Source organism: Salmo salar, chromosome ssa27, assembly GCF_905237065.1.
Source record: "Salmo salar chromosome ssa27, Ssal_v3.1, whole genome shotgun sequence".
NCBI lineage: Eukaryota > Metazoa > Chordata > Actinopteri > Salmoniformes > Salmonidae > Salmo > Salmo salar.
In genome coordinates, this window is record NC_059468.1 from 1,466,703 (window position 1) to 1,491,444 (window position 24,742).

General features: G+C 42.8%; 1 long non-coding RNA gene across 1 annotated transcript; it reads right to left on the reverse strand.

The window, feature by feature from the left end:
- Positions 1 to 933: 933 nt before the first annotated feature.
- LOC106588174 (uncharacterized) lies at positions 934 to 24,372 on the reverse strand. Its single transcript, XR_001324599.2, has 3 exons — positions 23,932 to 24,372; positions 5,540 to 5,715; positions 934 to 4,977 (listed from the first exon to the last, which is right to left on the reverse strand). It is a non-coding gene; the product is annotated as an uncharacterized lncRNA (long non-coding RNA).
- Between the last annotated feature and the right edge of the window lie 370 nt (positions 24,373 to 24,742).

Consider the following 24,742-nt stretch of genomic DNA (forward strand, 5'->3'; position numbering starts at 1 on the left):
GCCATGTTACAATTCCGACCGAGTGCATTAACCCTATTAGCGCGAGGGTGTTTGCCTCTCAAACCAGGCATGCACCATGCCTCTCAAACCAGGCATGCACCAGGGTGTTTGCCTTTCTCTTCCCTTCCCCGCCGTTCGGTACACGCGTATCAGTTGTATTGGAGAAGCAGTTTATGCCAAACTTCATACTGTCGCCTACTATATTTGTTTAAGTCGTTTATCTACTTACCCAGAGTCAGACGAACGCATGTATAGGCCTACCATTTTTATGTGTCTGCCTGCAGTTTGGAGATTATTGAAGTTAGCATATCGTTATCCAGCCAACCCGTTATTTTAGCACAATTGCTGGAAGTCTCCCGGTATAGTCGCCAGCTCCACTCAAAAGCAGGGGAACAGACCTTCTAACTACTCCAAACCTGGGTGATTAGACATTTATAGTCTTACAAAGCTATACATAGTAATTCATATTTTATACATTCGTTAATTTCACTGATAATCATAAAACGAGAGTCTAGCCACTTCCCCATTATTTCCCGTTGTCCCCATAGAGATGTAGGCCTAGAGAGTTTGCAACGTTGTATTTCAATGGCGCTGCCTGTGCGCTCACAGACGCCATACTGGGACAGGACAGATAGCCTACCATGCTTTTGCTGATTTTGACTGAATTTCAGAAAGCCACACATCTGGTTAGGCTATACTTTTATAGGAAACAGTTTCATTAATTTACTAGCATAACCAGTGCAACCATGTGAATACAATTTGATCTCAAATATCCTTATAGTACAAGGAAATGGTGTCACCGCATAATGTTATTATTACATATTACTTAGCGTACTGGTACATATGTTATTGACACAAACGTTTATTCCTTATAAATTCCTCATTCTACAAAACAAAAACCTTATTCACAAAGAAAACACCCAGACAAACAAATTCAAATTAAACAGGCATTTATTTATGTGGCATCTATACCTTAAGCCTCTAAACTGCAGTTGATTTTACGATTCATTTCTTAATTTTAGGCTTAAAAGAAACATGTCCTCCTGTATTTTGTATTTTTGTTTATTTTCCAGTTTTTTTCCCTGGGATACCATGCTGTTACAATGTCAATGATGTAAGCACTTGTAAGCACTTGCAATGTAGATTCTGTATAATGACTACATTACCCATAATGCTCATTGACTGGATATTCCAAATTACCATAGCAATTATACATCCCAATAGTAATATTAGGGTGAGTTCGTAAATTCACTCTGGTTATTTACTCCGATTTCTGAGCACTCGTCTGAGTGTGCCAGAGCAATAACAGATGCATTTATGAACGTGCAACACCCGTTGAATATGACCGATATCAGTAAACGTCGGCAAAAAAACGTAATTAAATTGTTGCCAGCATCACAGTTATCATCACCAACGCTCTAGATAACATGAAAACATCCTAACCAGCTCTGCTAGGGCGAGTAAAATGGGCGAGGTCAGAACACTCGGATCAGCTCTGAATTTACAAATGGACAATCTGACAACACTCTGAATTTATGAACGCCCAGAGCACACTCCGAGCGCACTCTGACACTCCAGAGGGAATTTACGAACACACCCTTAATATGCAACCATTTATGTATATAAACCCTGGATTTCTGATGCTATAAAGTATAAAGTATCACAGTATGAGTCATAATACCCATAAAACCTAGTGGTCAAACATGGAAACGGTTCCAATCGTTTGTCCACCATTACTTTTTCCCATGGGGGATTTTAGAAACACTTTGATTGATAACTGTATTTTTGATAACTGTAAATCACTCTCGGACAAGTCTACTTTTATCAATACTGTAACAACTCTAGGTTTATAAGGGTAGATATCGACTCTGCCGCTCGAGCATGCTTTTGGGGCACAGTCGATGGCGTGCTGGAATTCGGGCCAGAATGTTGAGGGCTCGAGACCTGCTCCCTGTCTGTTTCATTTCATTGGTGTCAGAAGTGATCGGACCTTGCATCCACGAACGTGCGTGTGCTTGGCCAGTGAGCTTGTTCCTGTAAGATGTTGAGTTGTAGGCTAGCTAGCTAGCTAATGGTTAGCTAACTAATGGTTAGCTAGTTAGCATTTTTAATTTCACCTTTATTTAACTAGGCAAGTCAGTTAAGAACAAATTCTTATTTACAATGATGGCCTACACCGGCCAAACTCAGACGACGCTGGTTCAATTGTGCGCCGTTCTATGGGACTCCCAATCATGTCCGGTTGTGATACAGTCTGGATTCAAACCAGGTTGTCTATAGTGACGCCAATAGCTGAGATGCAATGCCTTAGACCACTGCGCCACTTGGGTGGCCAAATGTAGACTGGCTACATTAGCCATCTATTTGTCTTGATATTTAAATGCATGAGAAATTCCTAAAAACAACGTTTGCTTTCTTTGGCTTTTATAAACCAACAGTCTAGCTTGCTAGTTAACTAGCTAGCTAACTTTGATGATGAAGCTAGGCATTCTTGATCATGTTTGTTTGTGTCTGTGGGTGAGGGGTGGGAAGCCTATTCCCAGTAACCTACCACTTGACTTGTAGTTACCCTAGCTAGCTAGCTGTATTATATTGGTCTGGCTTTTTGAGAGTTTTGACCAATTAGCATCTCTTGAGTCAACTTTCTACTTACTTTACTTCGGGAAGACATTGATCTGTTTGCTGTTACACTCTGGACAGCAAATTATTAGTATAGCTACTAGACTGCAATTTGTATAACAAGTAGGACTAAATAAGGTTATGTAACCTTATTTAGTCCTACTTGTTATAATGGGGTTTAAATTAATTGGAATTGTGGCCTCCTGAGTGACGCAGCGGTCTAAGGCACTGCATCACAGTGCTAGCTGCCTTACTACAGATCCTGGTTTGATACCAGGCCACGACCGGGAGACCCATGAGGCGACGCACAATTGGGCCAGCATCGTCTGGGTTAGGGGAGGGTTTGGCCATCCGGGATGTCCTTGTCCCATCGTGCTCTAGCGACTCCAGTGGTGGGCCGGGCGCATGCACGCTGACACAGTTGCCAGGTGTACTGTGTTTCCTCTGAAACATTAGTGCAGCTGGTTTCCGGGTTATGCGTGCGTTGTGTCAAGAAGCAGCTTGGCGGGGTTGTGTTTTTGGAGGAGGCATGGCTCTCGACATTCGCCTCTCCCGAGTCCGTACGTGAGTTGCAGCGATGGGACAAGACTGTAACTACCAATATGAAAGGTAATTGGTATTCACACGTTTGTTTTTTAGGTAGAATTACTGTCATGTAATTGATGCCAAATTGCAAACCTTCTCTATTCCAGAACCAATGGGTATGCCTGAGTCTTATCACCTCTCAACTAGGTAAGCTGTTTATACTATTCTCCGGCTTTGGTCTGTTTCAGTCATTGCAGGAAGTCCTGAAGAGCAGGAGTGTTGGAAGGGTTTTGTTACGGCCTAGCTCTAACACAGTAGCTAGTAGTTAGCTAGCTGACAGCAAAGGTGTCAGCTAAAGATGACGCGCAGGAGCTTGCATGGATTTGTAGGTTTTCATATGTCGCCTTTGAGGCTAATTAGCATTTTAGAATCTGGGGGTAAATAGAGCGGAATATATTGATAAAAGTCACCTTGTCCGAGAGAGATTTACACGGTTATCAAAATGTCACGCCAGGGAAAGCCTACATGAAACACAGACCTTGTTTGAAGTGGTTGTAAAATCCCCCTATGGGAACAATGAATGGTGAAAGAACGGAGGCAGGCTCTGCTGATAAGGACTTCTTTTCTCTGCTCCTCTCATACAGGAGTAATAAAGGCCTAGTGCACAATTTTTTTATTTTCTTAAAAAAACATATATGTATTTTTTATTAATACTTTCTTTATTGTAATCTATCAAGGGTGGCTGCAGCACCCTCAGCACCCCTACTTCCCACGGCTATTTAAGTATTTTTGTTGTTGGGAACAGGAACAACTCTCCAAAAATATATACTTCAAGGATTTTTTTAAATATATATATATATATATATATATATATATATATATATATATATATATATATATATATATATATATATATATATATGTTTAGCTCACATAATATAATTTAAAAGTGTGCATTATTGTGTCTGTAATATAATAAATGTGTCAAAAAACGAATGTAGACATTAATAAATGCATTTCTATATCTTTAAAAATATGTTTTACATTGCAGAGATGCCAAGATGGCTGTGAGGTGACTTCAATACAGTGCCCCCTGTCAGTCATCCAGGGTTTATACACATCATGTATGCAACATGCAGCAATCCACAGTATCCAAGGTATACTATCAAAAGTGCTATGGGCTTATAGCAGCCTATTCCCTGTGCATAAAATCTTCAATGGCTGATCTAATGACTCATTGCCCTGTTTTTCCCAACTCTTAAACTACCCCTCAAATCCTTTAAAATAATGCTGTCAAATAAAGCAAAGTACTGTACACAATGAGTCAAACTAGCACTAGGCCTACAACATAGGCAACAAACGTGAGCTGGTAGATTAGTCAGCCTACACTGGAGAAGTGAAAATTACATTCTCACTCCCAATTTGGATGTGCATTTTGCGCATCGGACATGCAGGACCAGCCCTAGCCTACAGGCCTACTGTTTTATAATAGATATAGATAACATGGGTTCTTGGTGGGCCTATTAAAACATAGCATTTTAGAGAGAAAGCATGCGCCTGATCCCACAGGAAATAGGCCTATGGGAGTTTTTTTTATGCTCTGGAGTTGAGAATATTACCGGTAAATCCAGACGCATTTTGATTTGCAGGAGGGGGGTGCACGAGTGTAATGTAATACACTGTACAAAGCAGATGGAAGCTGGCATTTTCCCACTAGGGCAGAGTTGCACATGTAAGGGATCCATTCAAGGTGATGTACTTCTTGAAGTTCATGGAGTCGTCAGCGTTCTGGTCCAGCATTGTCATCAGGTGCCCCACTTCAGGACCACCCTTCTGCTTATGTCAATGTAATATAGGATCACAAGAAAGACACAATATATTAGGATTTCTGTATTTAATTGTCATTCACACCGAATGGCTAGGACTGCAATATAGAATCAGTCAAAGATCAATAAAACTTCATTTCAAGTGGATTTTTTTCTTAAAATCATGACACATTTAAAGTGATGCTCCAGAGCTTTTGTATAATTTCAATCAGTAGTTTTGAAAGTGGTGCTCAAGAGCAAAAACGGGTCCCTGAAAATGTTGCAAAATTGTGTACTACGTCATCCATTTCATATGATATGTTACGTCCTGCGAATTCCAATTCGTAAAATATGTTACAAATTTGTAAGTGCTTAAGATCCCGGACTGCATCTTTAACAATAAAAAATAGCATTAGAATAGCATTTTCTATCTCATAAGGGAGCGGTTTCCCAGGCACATATTAAGGCTAGTCCTGGACATAAAAAAAAGCATGCTCAATGGATCTTCATTTTTGAAAGTGCTTTTTAGTCCAGGACTATAGGCTTAATCGGTGTCCGGGAAACTGTCCCAAGGTGTTGCAATGACTCACCCCAGCAATATTTGGCAGCTTAGCCTTGATGAGGTTGGTTAGCTCTTTCTTAATGAGGGTCTTGGCATCTTCACTGCCAGCGTGCTTGTGGATTGTCATGATGAGAGCTCCCAGGGAGGCTTCCAGAGGTCCCAGGGAGGCTTCCAGAGGTCTGGTGTCTGTGACTGATGGTGATCCTGGGGGTGGAAACTATTATAAGTAGGCTACTAGGCAAGTAGCTTACATTTGGAATGCCTTATGTTCTGCATAGAAATTAGTAAATAAGTATGTACGTACAGATGTCGGATCTTAATTTGACCACTTTGGTCAAAGGATGAAAATAATCCTGCAGCAGGAGGATTTGAATATCTAAAAAAATATTTTGAATCGCCGCCAGGTGGCAGCAGGAAGCAGTGTTTGTATATGATGCAATATCGTACCAACATTGTAGGCTACCTTATGTAGGCTATGTGCAGGCTACAACGCGTCTCGTGTGAATTCTTATGTGTATTATAATACATTTACATATTTGTAGGGGGTATATGTATTTTTAGTTACGGAAAATCAATTGTTACAGTACCAAGACCAGTCAAAAGTTTGGGCACACCAACTCATTCAAGGGTTGTTCTTTATATTGACTATTTTCTATATTGTAGAATAATAGTGAAGACATCAAAACTATGAAATAACACATATGGAATCATGTAGTAACCAAAAAAGTAGCCACCCATTGCCTTGATGACAGCTTTGCACACTCTTGGCATTCTCTCAACCTGCTTCATGAGGTAGTCACCTGGAATGCATTTCAATTAACAGGTGTGCCTTGTTAAAAGTTAATTTGTGGAATTTCTTTCCTTCTTAATGCACTTGAGCCAATTAGTTGTGTTGTGACAAGGTAGGGGTGGTATACAGAAGATAGCCCTATTTGGTAAAAGACCAAGTCCATATTATGGCAAGAACAGCTCAAATATGCAAACAGAAACGACAGTCCAGCATTACTTTAAGACATGAAGGTCAGTCAGTGTGGAAAATTTCAAGAACTTTGAAAGTTTCTTCAAGTGCAGTTGCAAAAACCATCAACCGATATGATGAGACTGGCTATCATGAGGACCGCTACAGGAAAGAAATACCCAGAGTTACCTCTGCTGCAGAGGATAAGTTCATTAGCGTTACCAACCTCAGAAATTGCAGCCCAAATAAATGCTTCACAGAGTTCAAGTAACAGACACATCTCAACATCAACTGTTTAGAGGAGACTGCGTGAATCAGGCCTTCATGGTTGAATTGCTACAAATAAACCACTACTAAAGCACACCAATAAGAAGAAGAGACATGCTTGGGCCAAGAAACACAAGCAGTGGACATTAGACTGGTGGAAATGTGTCCTTTGGTCTAATGAGTCCCAATTTGAGATTGTTGGTTTCAACCGCTCACGCAGAGTCTCCGCATGTGTACTTCCCACCGTGAAGCATGGAGGAGAAGGTGTGATGGTGTGGGGGTGCTTTTTTGGTGACACTGTCTGTGATTGTTTTAGAATTCAAGGCACAGTTAACCAGCATGGCTACCACAGCATTCTGCAGTGATACACCATCCCATCTGGTTTGCACTTAGTGGGGCTATCATTTGTTTTTAAACAGGACAATGACCCAACACACCTCCAGGTTGTGTAAGGGCTATTTGACCAAGAAGGAGAGTGATGGAGTGCTGCATCAGATGACCTGGCCTCCACAATTGTCAAGTGTGTGTGTACTGGTAGCGAAGTCAGGTGCAGGAGAGCAGAGATTTGTGAACAGGCGCACACTTTATTGAGGCAAAAGTGCAAAACGCGCAAAACAGTCACAAGAATTATGTTTAACAATAAACATCTTTGTGAAATACCACGGAAAAAACAAACCAGTCTGGCGCATCAACAACAAACACGTAACACAAACAATCTTACACAAAGACATGATGGGGAACAGAGGAATAAATACATGTAGATTGATTGGGGAATGAAAACCAGGTGTGCAGGGAACAAGACAAAACAAATGGATACATGAAAAATGGAGCGGCGATGGCTAGAAAGCCGGTGACGTCGACCGCCAAACGCCGTCCGAACAAGGAGAGAAGCCGACTTCAACGCGCGGCTCCAGCGGTGCGTCGACACCAGCCTCGGGGACGACCCGGAGGGCGAGGCGCAGGGCGATCCGGCCAGCGATGGTGGAACTCACGCAGCATCAGGGTCCAATACATCAGCCACCGGAACCCAGCACCTCTCCTCCGGACCATACCCCTCCCACTCCATGAGGTACTAAAGGCCCCTCGCCCGACGCCTCGAGTCCAGGATGGAACGGACGTAGTACGCCGGGGCCCCCTCGATGTCCAGAGGGGGCGGAGGAACCTCCCGTACCTCAGACTCCTGGAGCGGACCAGCCACCACCGGCCTGAGGAGAGACACATGGAACGAGGGGTTAATATGGTAATCGGGGGGAAGCTGTAACCTGTAACATACCTCGTTCACTCTCCTCAGGACTTTGAATGGCCCCACAAACCGCGGGCCCAGCTTCCGTCAGGGCAGGCGGAAGGGCAGGTTTCGGATCGAGAGCCAGACCCTGTTCCCCGGTGCGAACACCAGGGCCTCACTGGTCTTTTGGCGCAGCGCGGCCTGCTGGGGGTGACCATGGGCGGCTTCCCAGGTCTCCTCCGCGCGTCTGAACCAATCATTGGACTACAGAGTGAAGAAGAAACAGCCAACAGCCAGTGCTCAGAATATGTCGGAACTCCTTCAAGACTGTTGGAAAAGCATTTCAAGTGAAGCTGGTTGAGAGAATGCCAAGAGTGTGCAAAGCTGTCATCAAGACAAAGGGTGGGTACTTTGAAGAATCTAAAATATATTTTGATTAGTTTTGTCATGTCCTGACCCTAGTAAGATGTCATTTTCTATAGTAGAGTAGGTCAGGGCGTGACAGGGGTGTTTTGTGTTTTTCTATGTTTTCTATTTCTATGTTTAGTTATAGTTTTTCTATTTCTATGTTGGGGTTGTTTGGGGTTGATCTCCAATTGGAGGCAGCTGGTCCTCGTTGCCTCTTAAGTAGGGGTTTTTCTTCCTGGGTTTTTGTGGGTAGTTGTTTTCCATTTTGTGAGTATACATGACGAAACTGTTGGCTGTCGTTTTGTTGTTTTTTGTTCAAGGTTTTTCATTAAAGCAAAGTCTGAGCACTCTACACGCCGCACCTTGGTCCCCTTTATACGACCCTCGTTACAAGTTTAACACTTTTTTGGTTGCTACATGATTCCATATGTGTTATTTCATAGTTTTGATGTCTTCACTATTATTCTACAATGTAGAAAATAGTCAAAATAAGGAAAAACCCTTGAATAAGTAGTTGTGTCCAAACTTTTGACTGGTACTGTATGTTGAAGGAAAGCAATAGGCAGAATAAATTATTATAGCCACTGACCCCAGCACACATATGCCAGACTCAGCATGGGTTCGAATCCGGCCCATTGCCCTTTGACTCACGGATGAACATCCATTTTTGACGCGTTAATCCTGTGTGGTTACAGTGTTAAAACAGAAACAACTCAAAGGTTAAAGGGTAAGTCTCAACCGCAATTGCCCAACCGCTTCAAATGTTAAAAAAAATGCATTCAGGTGAGAAGTTGTGGATGGGGGGAATTGCTCATAAATATTCATTTTGGAGGTGGGTACATGTAGTTGCACCTGATCCTAACACTTTCTCACTAAAGCATAGACGGTTAGTTTTTTTTAGCAACTATGGGGCAACATTTTTGCCATATTAGCATTGACATGAAATCAGTCAAAACACCTCAAAAAGACATGAGCTGTGTTTGTATACTCATACTAACCATACTATTTGTGACGTAAATTAAGTATGTAGTATGCTAATTGGTCATAGTATAGATAGTTACTATGCCAAAAGTTCTCAGATGTCGTGCTACATTCGCCAAAATACGAGGTAAACAAGCAGTGGACACTATTTCCGTGCTTTTAGGGCCAATAATGCAATTCTTCAGAAAATGGGCGTGGCTTCACAACGTTTGAATAAATGGCGGAAAATATGCAGCCGAAGTCCGACGAGAGTGGATACAAATTCATTGCTTTAACTACTGGTATGTTAGCTCATTTTCCCCCAACATCGGAGGGGGAACTAGTCAACTTCTAGTAAACACTTCGGATACAAGGTTGGTCTCTCTTTTTTAACAAAATTAAACAGATATATCTTGCAATTAAACAAAATATTAAGGTGGCCATTAACTGGGAACCGTATGCCGATAATACAGGATTTTTTTTTTCTACACCGCTTACCGCTGATAGTAGTAGTATTTCCACTGAAATGTCAAACATGCTAATTGCTAACCCGTTAGCTAACATTTTTACGACACCAATAATTACAAAACATTGATGGCTTGATCACAAGATAACACTGTTGAAGATAATATATTTTTTAAACACTGTTTAATATGCCGATAATACGGGGTGCATTGCTAGCTAGCTACCTAATGTTAGTTGGCTACTAATTGCCAGTATATTAACTATATGATATCTAACTAACTACCCAATGTTTATTGACTTGATAAATCACGTCATTCTTAGCTAAGTGGTATAGTCATGGTGCGTTCTCAATGGACATAAATTCACTCTGGCTATTTACTCTTATTTCAGAGTACTCTTGCCTGACTGTGCCAGAGCGCAGAATAACTGATGAATTTACGAATGCTCAACACCCGTTGTATATGGCCGGTGTCAATAAACATTGGCAAAAAATCATTATTAAATTGTTGCCAGAAGCACAGTCACCAACGCTCTGGATAACATGAAAACAGCCTAACCAGCTCTGCTAGGGCGAGTAAAATGTTCAGAGTGAAGTGGTCTCTCATTTGTGTCTCGATGTCGCTAGCCAGTTAGCTTGTTGTGTGCTTGACTGCCGTTGTGATGGTCAGAACGATAGGATCAACCCTACTCCTCGGCCAGAGAGTCCAGTGTGCGCTCTGAATGCTCCGAGAGGGAAAGGCTATGAATTTACGAACGGACAATCTGACAACGCTCTAAATTTACGAACGCCCAGAGCGCACTCTGGAACTCCAGATTGAATTTACAAACACACCCGAAGTTGTAAAATGTCTAGCTAGTAATTTGTTATGCTAACAAGTTAGCAAGAGGTTGCATAGCAACAGCATCAACTTCTGGCAGACAGGCGTAGCGTTAGTATGCTCAACTGAAAGGATACCGTTCATTTACAGTATACTAAAATGAACTAATAGTATATAGTATGTACTATATCCTCATTAAGTATGTGGTATACAGTATGTTAGTATGTGTATTTGAACACAGCTAAGGTATCAAGAACAAGATGAAACGAGCTGAAAAGAGCCACTTGGATAATAAAATGATGTGCATCGCAAGCAAATACAGTTCTGGACAGTTAACTCACAGTGGTAAGGCGCCGAGACCCCTCACATTTACGTTTGACATTTTAGTAATTTAGGAGACGCTCTTATCCAGAGCAACTTACAGTTAGTACATTCATCTTAAGATAGCTAGTTGGTACAACCACATACTGTATCACAGGCATAGTAAGTATACTTTTCCTCAATAAAGTAGCCATCAGCAAAGTCAGAGCTAGAAGGGGGAGATCAAGTGCAAATGTTGGTTCAGGAGGGGGATTATTTGTGGGTGGTTTATTTGTGAGTGTCACATCTATTGCCACTTGCTGTGTAAATTCGAATCCCCCGTGATGCGATTATTATTATTACTAAACTCACATTTATTGCGAAATTGTGTTGGAAAGAAGGAAAGAAAAGTGCAATCATCACCTTGAAAATTAAGATTAGGGGCTCAGTTCAATCCAACACGCATTTCAGTATTTATGCAGCTTTTTTTCCAATGGTCAAATGAACTCACAGATTGGTCTTCTTGGGTACTGTATAAAAACCTACAACTACTACCAGGGTGACCCCTCTCAAAGATATGCTTTCACTTTTGTGTGGGCACGGATGAACATTGTAAATAAAGGATTTTACTTTTTTTATATATATTTGCCCCATGCAGGATTACCAACTGTCTTAGTAGACTGCGCCACCAATCAATTATAATGTTGTTGAAAAAATACAAGTGGCTTACACACAATACTCCATAACGTCAAAGTGGAATTACATTTGTACACATTTTTACAAATTCATTAAAACTGAAAAGCTGACATGTCTTGAGTCAATACGTATTTAACCCCTTTGTTATGGCAAGCCTAAATAACTTCAGGAGGATAATTGGCTTAACAAGTCACATAATAACTCACACAAAGATCCAATCATCCTTCCTAACTTAGTTGCCGGAGAGGAAGGAAACCGCTCAGGGATTTCACCATGAGGCCAATGGTGACTTTAAAATGGTTTAATGGCTGCGATAGGAGAAAACTGAGGATGGATCAACAACATTGTAGTTACCCCACAATACTAACCTATATGACAAAGTGAAAAGAAGGAAGCCTGTACAGAATAAACATATTCCAAAACATGCATCCTGTTTGCAATAAGGCCCTAAAGTAGTTTTGATGTCGTCACTATTATTCTACAATGTAGAAAATAGTAAAAAATAATTAAAAACCCTGGAATGAGTAAGTGTGTCCAAACTTTTGATTGGTACTGTATGTAAATAAGGTATTTCTGATTTTTATTTAGAATAAATGTGAAACATTTTCAAAAAACCTGTTTTCACTTGGTCATTATGGGGTATTGTGTGTAGATTGGTGAGATTTAATTTTTGCATTCAATCCATTTTGAATTCAGGCTGTAACACAAGAGAATGTGGAATAAGTCCAGAGGAATGAATACATTCTGAAGGAACTGTATCCTAAGTATAAAACGTGGGCGAGCATCCACATTGGAGGAAAGTTTATCGTTTTATAGTAGACCTACATCTGTCAATCAACTGATGGCCAATAGCAGCTCACCAACTCAGCCACGGAAACACTAACAGCCTATTATCGGTTTTCACACCTTTCATTATGTTACAATGCATAGGCTAATGGGTGTAGGCTATTGGAATATAATCAAATAACAACAGGCCTTTTGCAACCATTGATGGCACTAGATTATCGCCATCTGATGTCTCATTAAACCATGAATAACGCTAAATTCACCTGCACAGCTGATCTCAGTTGCAACCATTATTGGTCACCTCATTACCGCACCCTAAAATATTATTTATATTGTTGGATTCTGAGAATATGAAATATACTTATTCATGTCATTGAGGGAGAGAGGGTAATGTATCACATTTACATTATTTCAGGATATGCTATTGTTAGCCATCAGGGATCCTATGGGAGGGATCCTCTGGGAGGAGAAGAGACACAGTCTGGTACCAGGCTCCATGACAGCTGTGAGTTGGGGAGGAGTGAGCACTTTGGGGTAGAGGTCAGGTCAGATAAAGTGAGGAAGAACAGATATCACTATGGTTCTGTCTAGCAACAGAGATGCATTGGCTGTTCAGATGTGTAGGAGGAGACTCAGCCTAGAAGGAAGGGTTAAATATCAGTGCTTGTGTGAAATGTCATTGTCTACTGCAGCTGTATTGGCCCTCTGGGAAGAATAAACTTGGTTAAGCTTTCATAGTGTCCATTGAGTTTTTTACTCTGAGAATTAGAACCTAACACTATGTTACCTTAACGTTAGTCCTGCTTGCAACCTAAGTCTTTCAAGATACTGTATGTTAGCCCTCTGGTTGGTATTGTTTCGGAACAACTTAGTCCTTTTTTACAGATTAAGGGTGATTTTATCTACAATGAAATTTTGTGAACAAATTTGTTCACATCTCTGTTAGTGAGCATTTCTCATTTGCCAAGATAATCCATCCACCTGACAGCTGTGGCATATCAAGAAGCTGATTAAACAGCATGATCATTACACAGATGCGCCTTGTGCTGGGGACAATAAAAGGCCACTCTAAAATGTGCAGTTTTGTCACACAACACAATGCCTAAGATGTCTCATGTTTTGAGGGAGCGTGCAATTGGCATGCTGACTGCAGGAATGTCTACCAGAGCTGTTACCAGAGAATTGAAAGTTCATTTTTCTACCATAAGCCACCTCCAACGTCATGTTAGAGAATTTGGCATCACAACCGCAGACCACATGTATGGCGTCGTGTGGGCAAGTGGTTTGCTGATGTCAACGTTGTGAACAGAGTGTCCCATGGGGTTATGGTATGGGCAGGCATAAGCTACAGACAACGAACACAATTGCATTTTATCGATGGCAATTTGAATGCACAAAAATACCGGGATGAGATCCTGAGGCCCATTTTTTTAAGGTATGTGTAACCATAAGATGCATATCTGTATTCCCAGTCATGTGAAATCCATAGATAAGTGCCTCATTTATTTATTTCAATTGACTGATTTCCTCATATGAACTGTAACTCAGTAAAATCAATGAAATTGTTGCATGTTGCGTTTATATTTTTGTTCAGTATATTTGACAAGCATTGCTTACAATATAAATCAAAAATTTCCTCATTTACCACGGCAAATCTATTGTGGCAATTTACCCGACACTTTGTATGAATGGAAACTAATGTTGATGTAGCCTATTGTTATTATTTTATTTGTTCCCTATTTATGTTATCCAAAAGTGTCTGGTATGGTCAGAGTTTGGTATGTATGGTCAGGGGGTATAATATCCCTGGACTGTTTGAAATGTGTAAATAAACCAAGTCAATCGGGGGAATTGAGTTTTGTGCCACACTGACACGTAGGCCTATATGTGCATGCTGAAGGCAGTGGCCGTAACCGCTAGACCACCCCAGGCAACAATTTAACAAAATGTTGACTTTAGTGTACACTAGTGAAGACCAATATCTATCTTGCGTTATTAAACTATATAAAACAACGGTTGCTGATGTGTATGGCTGAATTTCATATAAATTGTTGTACATTTGATTGTTGCAATTATAGAACTTAGGAGAGCGAGAAAGAAAATGATTTTGACAGCAAGTCCTGATCCCAATGGCTCGACTGCTCCCGCATGGAGAGAAAGAGAGCTGCATATTTTCAGGGACTCAGGAGGCTCATTTCAATTTCCTGATGCAGAAGGAAAATTCAAGTGATCAAGTTAAGATACAACATCTGTATATACGTACATACGTATGTAAGTAAGAGCTTACCACACGCAGAATATACATTTTAAATTGATAACAGTTTAGTCAGACCGATGATATCACACAGGTAACTGACATTGCAAGTCTTGTTTTGAATGCATGAACCATTGGGATATTTTTTTTACACATTATACAAGTCATAAAAGTGTAGTAAAGAACAAAACTGTTATGAACGTAGAATGAAGGGATGATGGCGCACTCTTTGCTAGAGTGATGGAATCTAATTTGATTGGTCTTCAACTCCCTGCTCAGGATTTGTGAGATGCAAATTATTTTAATGGCACATTCAGTAGTAAGGTGAAAGCAACCGACTGTTGTCAGGTGCCTCCTAAGAAGAGGTACGTGCAGGAGTCAGGAGCAGGAGAGCAAGGAATTCCAGTAGCACAATCGTTTATTGAATGTCCCAAACACGACAACAACAGGTGGGGAAACACACCCAACGAAGTCGCCACACACAGGGAAATAAATATAACACACGGAGGAGAAACCTCTGCTCCTAAATACACTACAAAACGGTACAACACGACCGTGAGGGAAAAAAAACCCTGTGGCGCAAACACGCACCCCTAGCAGAGCAACAACAGCATGTCACGTCCTGACCAGTAGAGGGTGTAGTTGGGTCAGGACGTGGCATAAGGGAGTGTTTGTTTTATTGTTTCATTGATTTTGGCCGTGTGACTTCCAATCAGGCACAGCTGTAGAGGGTTGTGGTTGATTGGGAGTCACACATAAGTTGCCTACGTTTCCTTTGTGTTTCGTGGGTAATTGTTCTTGTCATTGTGGTTGCACCTGACAGGACTGTGTTGGCTGTCAGTTTTTGTTGTTTTTGTGAAATGGATAGTGTTCGTTTAATTAAATATGACGAACCCTAACTCCGCCGCATTTTGGTCCACTTCTTCCATAGACAGCCGTTACAGAATTACCCACCAAACCAGGACCAAGCGGCGGAAGAGGAAGGAGCAGCAGGAGTACAGCGTTATGGACGAATGGACTTGGGAACAAATCCTGGACGGAGAGGGACCATGGACTCAGGCTGGGGATTATCGCCTCCCGCAGTGGGAGATTGAAGCGGCGAGAGCGGAGAGGCACTATTACGAGGAGAGAGAGCACAACGAGCGCGAGAGGCAGCCCCAATAATTTTTTTGGGGGGGGCACACGGGACAGTCGGTGGACCTGAGGTCGGAACCAGAGCCAGTCGGGATGACATTGGAGGTGAGCAAGGGATATGAGACAGAGACTGTGACGGGGTTAATGGGGAAATTAGGAGAGAGAGAGATGAGAGAGCTGCTAGTGTGGTGCATAAAGTACGGCATTCGCCCTAATGAGCGTGTCGTGGGAATGATGTCACCTGAGGCAGCTCTCCATCCTCGTCCTGAGGTGCGTGCTGGTTGTCTGGTAAAGACTGTGCCTGCGCCCATAAACAGGCCTCCTGCATGTCTTCCCAGCCCTGCACGTCCTGTGCCGACGCCCAGAACCAAGCCTCCTGCATGTCTTCCCATCCTGGTCAAGCCCGTGCCTCCTCCACGGACCAGTACTCCAGTGGGTCTCCCTATCCTGGTCAAGCCCGTGTCTCCTCCACGGACCAGTCCTCCAGTGGGTCTCCCTATCCTGGTAAAGCCCGTACCTCCTCCACGGACCAGTACTCCAGTGGGTCTCCCTATCCTGGTCAAGCCCGTGTCTCCTCCACGGACCAGTCCTCCAGTGGGTCTCTCCACCCTGGTCTCTCCTGTGCCACCTCCTCAAACCAGGCATCCAGCGGGTCTTCCCAGACTGGTGAGTCCAGGGCCTGCGCCCAGAGCCAGGTCTCCGTTATGTCTCCCCAGCCTGGTGAATCCTGAGCCGGAACCACCAGAGCTGCCCGCCAGTCAACAGTCACCAGAGCTGCCCGCCAGTCAACAGTCGTCAGAGCTGCCCGCCAGTCAACAGTCGTCAGAGCTGCCCGCCAGTCAACAGTCGTCAGAGCTGCCCGCCAGTCAACAGTCATCAGAGCTGCCCGCCAGTCAACAGTCGTCTGAACTGCCGGAGTGGCCAGACTGCCCTGAACTGCCGGAGTGGCCAGACTGCCCTGAACTGCCGGACTGCCCAGACTACCCCGAGCTGCCAGACTGCCCCGAGCTGCCAGACTGTCCCGAGCTGCCAGACTGCCCAGACTGTCCAGACTGCCCCGAGCTGCCAGACTGCCCCGAGCTGCCAGACTGGCCCGACTGCCCCGAGCTGCCAGAGTGGCCCAATGGCCCGGAACGGCCTGCACCTGAGCCACCTCCAGGATAGGTGGGTTGGGGAGGGAGGGTGTAGCACAGTGCCGTCGGTGACGGCAGCCACCCTCCCTTCCCTCCCTTATTGTTTAGGTGTTCTTTTTTGTTGGGGATTTTCTTGTGTTTTCCTTTTTTAGGTGCATCCCGGGGTCTGCACCTTGAGGGGGGGGGTACTGTCACGTCCTGACCAGTAGAGGGTGTAGTTGGGTCAGGACGTGGCATAAGGGAGTGAGTGTTTTATTGTTTCATTGATTTTGGCCGTGTGACTTCCAATCAGGCACAGCTGTAGAGGGTTGTGGTTGATTGGGAGTCACACATAAGTTGCCTACGTTTCCTTTGTGTTTCGTGGGTAATTGTTCTTGTCATTGTGGTTGCACCTGACAGGACTGTGTTGGCTGTCAGTTTTTGTTGTTTTTGTGAAATGCATAGTGTTCGTTTAATTAAATATGACGAACCCTAACTCCGCCGCATTTTGGTCCACTTCTTCCATAGACAGCCGTTACACAGCAAAATAATCCCGCACAAAGAATAGCAGGCAGCGGAGGTAAATAAACCCACCGAAATTAACTAATAGGACACAGGTGTAAACAAAACAGACAGACACAAATGAAAAGGAAAAATGGATCGGTGGCAGCTAGTAGGCCGGTGACGATAACCGCCGAGCACCGCCCGAACAGGGACAGGAGCCACCTTCAGTGGAAGTCGTGACAACTGTAGACAAAAGTCGAGGAGTGAAGTCGGGGGAGGTTAATCTGCGGCAGCCGAAAGTTGGACACTGATGTGGTATTCCAACAGCAGGGCTCACTGCAACATGGTAGTGTTGCCATTGTTTATAAACGTTTTTCGTTGTAATGTCAAAATAAACATATCTCCAACCCCCATATCACACACTCACAAACTCTAAATACACTGCTCAAAAAAATAAAGGGAACACTTAAACAACACAATGTAACTCCAAGTCAATCACACTTCTGTGAAATCAAACTGTCCACTTAGAAAGCAACACTGATTGACAATAAATTTCACATGCTGTTGTGCAAATGGAATAGACAACAGGTGGAAATTATAGGCAATTAGCAAGACACCCCCAATAAAGGAGTGGTTCTGCAGGTGGTAACCACAGACCACTTCTCAGTTGCTTACAGCCCAACACCGTGCAGGAGGTTTGGCATTTGCCAGAGAACACCAAGATTGTCAAATTCGCCACTGGCGCCCTGTGCTCTTCACAGATGAAAGAAGGTTCACACTGAGCACGTAACAGACGTGACAGAGTCTGGAGATGCCGTGGAGAACGTTCTGCTGCCTGCAACATCCTCCAGCATGACCGGTTTGGCGGTGGGTCAGTCATGGTGTGGGGTGGCATTTCTTTGGGGGGCCGCACAGCCCTCCATGTGCTCGCCAGAGGTAGCCTGACTGCCATTAGGTACCGAGATGAGATCCTCAGACCCCTTGTGAGACCATATACTGGTGCGGTTGGCCCTGGGTTCCTCCTAATGCAAGACAATGCTAGACCTCATGTGGCTGGAGTATGTCAGCAGTTCCTGCAAGAGGAAGGCATTGATGCTATGGACTGGCCCGCCCGTTCCCCAGACCTAAATCCAATTGAGCACATCTGGGACATCATGTCTCGCTCCATCCACCAACGCCACGTTGCACCACAGACTGTCCAGGAGTTGGCGGATGCTTTAGTCCAGGTCTGGGAGGAGGTCCCTCAGGAGACCATCCGCCACCTCATCAGGAGCATGCCCAGGCGTTGTAGGGAGGTCATACAGGCACGTAGAGGCCACACACTGCTGAGCCTAATTTTGACTTGTTTTAAGGACATTACATCAAAGTTGGATCAGCCTGTAGTGTGGTTTTCCAGTTTAATTTTGAGTGTGACTCCAACTCCAGACCTCCATGGGTTGATAAATTGGATTTCCATTGATTATTTTTGTGTGATTTTGTTGTCAGCACATTCAACTATGTAAAGAAAAAAGTATTTAATAAGATTATTTCTTTCATTCAGATCTAGGATGTGTTGTTTAAGTGTTCCCTTTATTTTTTTTAGCAGTGTATATGTGTGTACAGTACATTGTGCTATCATTTGGTGAGAGAGAGCCTCAAATACCACATTCAATTGTACATATCTAATGTATACATGAATTGCGGCAATGTTGGTTCCTGTTTCAGTCACATCTGGTAAAACAAAAACACCTTAATGATTGGTTGACAATAGAGCCTCCCACAATGCAGGTGAGGGCTGCAGGATGAAGTTGGTGATGAGCAACTGCAAACTTTTCAGTCAACTGCATTCAATACTTCATGACCTTTGATCACATGGTTTTTGTAAAAGTTCATGCAGTCGCAAATTGGAAATGTTTTGCCCTATAATGCAACACACTATGAAAGTTGCCCCTTCGAACACTCCCAAAGACTCCCTTTTAATTCCTATTGATATAGCCTAGTGCATCAAAACAGTGAATTCAGTCATTGTTTTCTTTTTTGATAACTAGGTTACTAGTGTAGCCTACCACGCTGTGCAATCTTCTGGTACCCTGGTGTTTCTTGGCTGAGGCTACAGATCCAAAGGTAAGGCCCCATTCCGCCCACTTGGAAACCTCTTAACCCAGAGCTAAAGATCCTAATCACATTCGGTGCAGCGCATGTGTTATTTTACGCAGACATTATTTTTAAGACATTGCTGTGGATCCAGGCTGTGGGTCCCTGGATCCAGGCTGTGTTTAGTTTCAATCAAAGAACATATTATGCCTAGTTGCACCTTGCACGCTGCTGTGTTTTGGCCACATGAGAGAAAAATGCGATCATCCTAAATGCGAACATCATCCTAAAAATGTAATTAGAAAGAAATTAGGTGGTGTTTTTCTCTTACAGTAACGTTATAATATGCTATTTTATCCGGTTCTGTTATATAGAATACAGTGTCTTCAGAAAGTATTCAGACCCCTTGACTTTTTCCACATTTTGTTACGTTACAGCTGTTACAGCTTTATTCTAAAATATATATATATTTTTTTTGTCATTTAGCAGACGCTCTTATCCAGAGCGACTTACAGTAGTGAATGCATACATTTCATTTCATACATTTTTTTTTTTTCTGTGCTGGCCCCCCGTGGGAATCGAACCCACAACCCTGGCGTTGCAAACACCATGCTCTACCAACTGAGCTACAGGGAAGGCTACTTTTAAATTATAACCCTCAGCAATCTACACACAATACACCATAATGACAAAGCAAAAACAGTTTTTTTGAAAATCTAGCGAATGTATTAAAAATAATGAACAGAAATACCTTGTTCAGACCCCTTGCTATGAGACTCGAAATTGATCTCAGGTGCATCCTGTTTCCATTGATCATCCTTGAGATGTTTCTACAAATTGATTGGAGTCCACCTGTGGTAAATTCACTTGATTGGACATGATTTGGAAAGGCACACACCTGTCTATATAAAGTCCCACAGTCGACAGTGCATGTCAGAGCAAAAACCAAGCCATGAGGTCGAAGGAATTATCCGTGGAGCTCTGAGACAGAATTGTGTCGAGGCACAGATCTGGGGAAGGGAACCAAAACAATTATGCAGCATTGAAGGTCCCCAAGAACACAGTGGCCTCCATCATTCTTAAATGGAAGAAGATTCAAACCACCAAGGCTGTTCCTAGAGCTGGGCGCCAGGCCAAACTGAGTAATCGAAGAAGGGCCTTGGTCAGGGAGGTGACCAAGAACCAGATGGTCCATCTGACAGAGCTCTAGAGTTTCTCTGTGGAGATGGGAGAACCTTCCAAAAGGACAACCACCTCTGCAGCACCCCACCAATCAGGCCTTTATGGTAGAGTGTCCAGATGGAAGCCACTCCTCAGTAAAAGGCACATGACAGCCCTCTTGAAGTTTGCCAAAAGGCACCTGAAGACTCTCAGACCATGAGAAACAAGATTCTCTGGTGTGATGAAACAAAGATTGGGACACTTTGGCCTGAATGCCAAGCGTCACGTCTGGAAGAAACCTGGCACCATCCCTACGGTGAAGCATGGTGGTGGCAGCATCATGTTTTGGGGATGTTTGTCAGCGGTAGGGACTGGGAGACTAGTCAGGATCAAGGCAAAGATTAACAGAGCGAAGACCAGCAATATCCTTGATGAAAACCTGCTCCAGAGCACTTAGGACCTCAGACTGGGGTGAAGGTTCACCTTCCAACAGGGCAACAACCCTAAGCACACAGCCAAGACAACACAGGAGTGGCTTCGGGACAAGTCTTTGAATGTCCTTGAGTGGCCCAGCCAGAGCCCAATTGAACATCTCTGGAGAGACCTGAAAATAGCTGTGCAGCAACGCTCCCCATCCACCCTGACAGAGCTTGAGAGGATCTGCAGAGAAGAATTGGAGGAACTTCCCAAATACAGGTGTGCCAAGCTTGTAGCATCATACCCAAGAAGACTTGATGCTGTAATCGCTGCCAAAGGTGCTTCAACGAAGTACTGAGTAAAGGGTCTGAATACTTATGTAAATGTGATATCAGTGTTTTATTTGTAATACTTTTACAAAAATGTCTGTTTCCCCTCATGTCCTTGTCAGAGATTGTTTGTTGTTATGCTCGTGATATTCGATTGGTGCGCGACGGGTTCTTGTACCCATGTTTATTATATTATGTACTTTGGTTTTGGAGGTTTTGTTTTATGTTATTAAACTACTCCATTTATACCAAGTTTGATTCTCCTGCGCCTGAATTCCCTGCCACCTACACACACGGCATGACAAAAACACTTAATACATTTTAGAATAAGGCTGTAACGTAACAAACAAAATGTGATCGTGCAGACATTGTCCGTGTTCGAAAGGATCAAAACCGCAATGTATCATGGGTAAATTGTGACTGACTGATCTACAAATAATAATGAGTCATGAGTCAGTCGGCAGTCTCCTGCAGTCGTTTTGATATGCTCTCGAACACGGCCATTGATTCAGCTTTGATCTAACTTTATTAAGCGAGCACCATTCGGTATCCTGTTCTCTACAAGTGGAGTGGATTGAGACTGTGCGTGGAGTGAGGGGTCCGGCACATGTACAGAGGCTTTGGCGCCTTGGTTGATGGGAGCGAAGGTCTGGAAAAGTAAGATCCGCAGCAACTCTGTTTTTATATATAACTGCTGCTCACTCTCCCCTCCCTTCACATTTTTCTCTTTACTCACCCTCTTCTGAACCCTCAACCAAATGTATTGACATGATCATGTAGCCTCTGTACAGCAGAAATAAAAAGCCTGGGCAATTTTTATGACATAAAGAAAAGGATATAACCCAGCTAGAAAATGTCTTAGACCTAGGTGAGTGTGTGGTTGTCCTATGGTTATTTTGCTTACAACCTTCCCACAATGTTCTGTGATGGGTACAGGATACCCAGCTGGCACATAATGTTCAGAAAACCATACTGTATGTTTCTGAGAGGGGAATTTCAGTACTTCAGCATAATGTTTCCTGGAGGTTTCATCGTGGTTCTATTTAAAGTCATGTTCTCAGAAATTTCAGAGAAAAATCTCGCGACACAGCACCTTCTGTGGTTCATCTACTTTTGTTTCTGATACGGCACGGCAAAGCAACACACAAGTTGAAAAGAATCCAACACATGCGACACACTGCACGCACCGCAACCTAGTCCAGCAGACGAGTCGCAGCAGTGCAGATTGCCTCCCATTGAAATGAATGGACTTCCGCCAGAACACATACAGTTTACAGCAGTTGGTGTGCACAAGGCTTAAAGGACAATTCCACTCAAACTATATTTTGGTATTTGTTTCATTAATCAACTGTTGATACAGTCCCAAAATGTTTTGCATGTCGGTATGATGCGTTTTGCCAAATGTGAACAGCGTCAAGAGCTCAGATACACATGAAAGCATGAAATGACTCGGGGAACTGATAGAACATCGCTCAGAGAGATGCACCAAAAAAATATAACATTAAAAATAGGTGAATCTTTCCTTTAGTGTAAAGTAGAGAATCTCGCACATGTGCAGGGTTCCAGAGAATTCGTACCCATAGCCATTCTTTTTTTGGCCTTATCTCCCCCTCTGCAGCAAAAGGCCTCCATGGGCCTGGCCTGAATCCCATCTCCATGGTAATGAGCATCCCTGGTCCCTGCTTATCCCAGGAGCTCCACAAAGTGTGTGGCATTTTATTTGCATGGTTTCTCTTTTTGTTTCCAGTTTGTATAATGTTGCAGTTGGAAAGCAATAGGGTTTACATGTTTTTACACAAGCCATTATAAAGCACCTTATAGTTTTGTCTCAGAAATGTGCACCAAAATTCGTTAAGCCTATGATAGCCCTACCTAAGTGGTTCAATACATTTGGAAGGCTTCAACATATTTGGACGCAGCTTGATATAAAAAAAAATGCAGGAGAATCTAATGGACATTTTAAATGGTAGCCTAATGGGAAGTCGTAAGCATTCACAATACGACATGGGTGTACTACATTCTGTTCTCAAACATCACAAGACAGCAAGCAATCTGATTCCAATTTTGTATTGGCTACAGTGTTATTTAAAACATACATATCTGTTTCCTTAATGTCTAGGTTTAATACTATTTAGGCTAACATAGCGAATTAATTACCACATTCAAAGTAGAAGAATAGGGTGATGAGGGGTAGGTTGAGGAGGAAGAGAGCATATATATTTTCTAGAAATAGCCAATAGCCCATATAAATAGAAATAGCCCATATAAAAAAATATATATCAATGTGTTACATTGAGCCGTGTTAAATGTTGGAATGGCATGAGTTACTGTGCTTGAATGTTGTGAGGGTATAGACCAAATTATGATGTAATAAGTGTGGTCTGACAGGTGGAAAATGCGGGCAAATCAGACACCTGAACAAAAATGGTGGCAATCTGTTACTGCCTGTATGCATCAAATGTAGCATATAAAATGTCTTAGACTAGAATAGACTACAACGGGAAAACAACAAAACATGTTAACACAGACCACAGAAAGTATATAATTACTTACACTAATACGACCCAGAGCGTCCATCATAGAAGTGAGCGTTTTCAAAGCCGACTCTGCCTCCTTCGATGAATTATACATGATACCCCTACCGTTACTATAACAAAAATGCACGGTGCCATGAAGGCAAATACTGCAAAATAGAAATTCATAACTCCTGGCTGATCAGCGTATATAGATGGAATAAACCCTAATGTGTCATCGGGTTTGCGCAATAAGATTATTGAAACTGGACGCACGCGCGTAAGGCTATAGCCGTTTTACAATAGAAAAATGAATCCAAATGGAAGAGAGAAATTGAAATTTAAGGAAATGAAATGTAAACGACCATGTTCCACACACCGTTCCAAATGCTGCGCTAATGTGACCCCCGAGCGCCCAGATGTCTCCCACCCTTCCTTTACAGAATCGCAATAGCCTCGAAAATTCTGCCGATTCAGGGGTCTCTGCTATAGCCTACTATAATATAAAGGGGCGGGGGTGAGAAGGACTGCAGTAGTCGCAGCATGCGCAATAAACCATAACTCTTAGTGAAGAGTGGCCTCAATAAGAATTTATTGCAATTCAATGAATCAGATATTTTACATAACAAATTGCTACTGCTGTAGAAACACAATACAAAATAACACTGTAGTAGGCCTAGCCAGTGATCTACAGTGCATTCGAAGAGTATTCAGACCCCTTGACTTTTTCGACATTTTGTTATGTTACAGCCTTATTCTAAAATTGATTAAATCGTTTTGTTCCCATCATCAATCTACACACAATACGCATAATGACGAAGCAAAAACGTTTGTTGTTTTTGGTTGCAAAA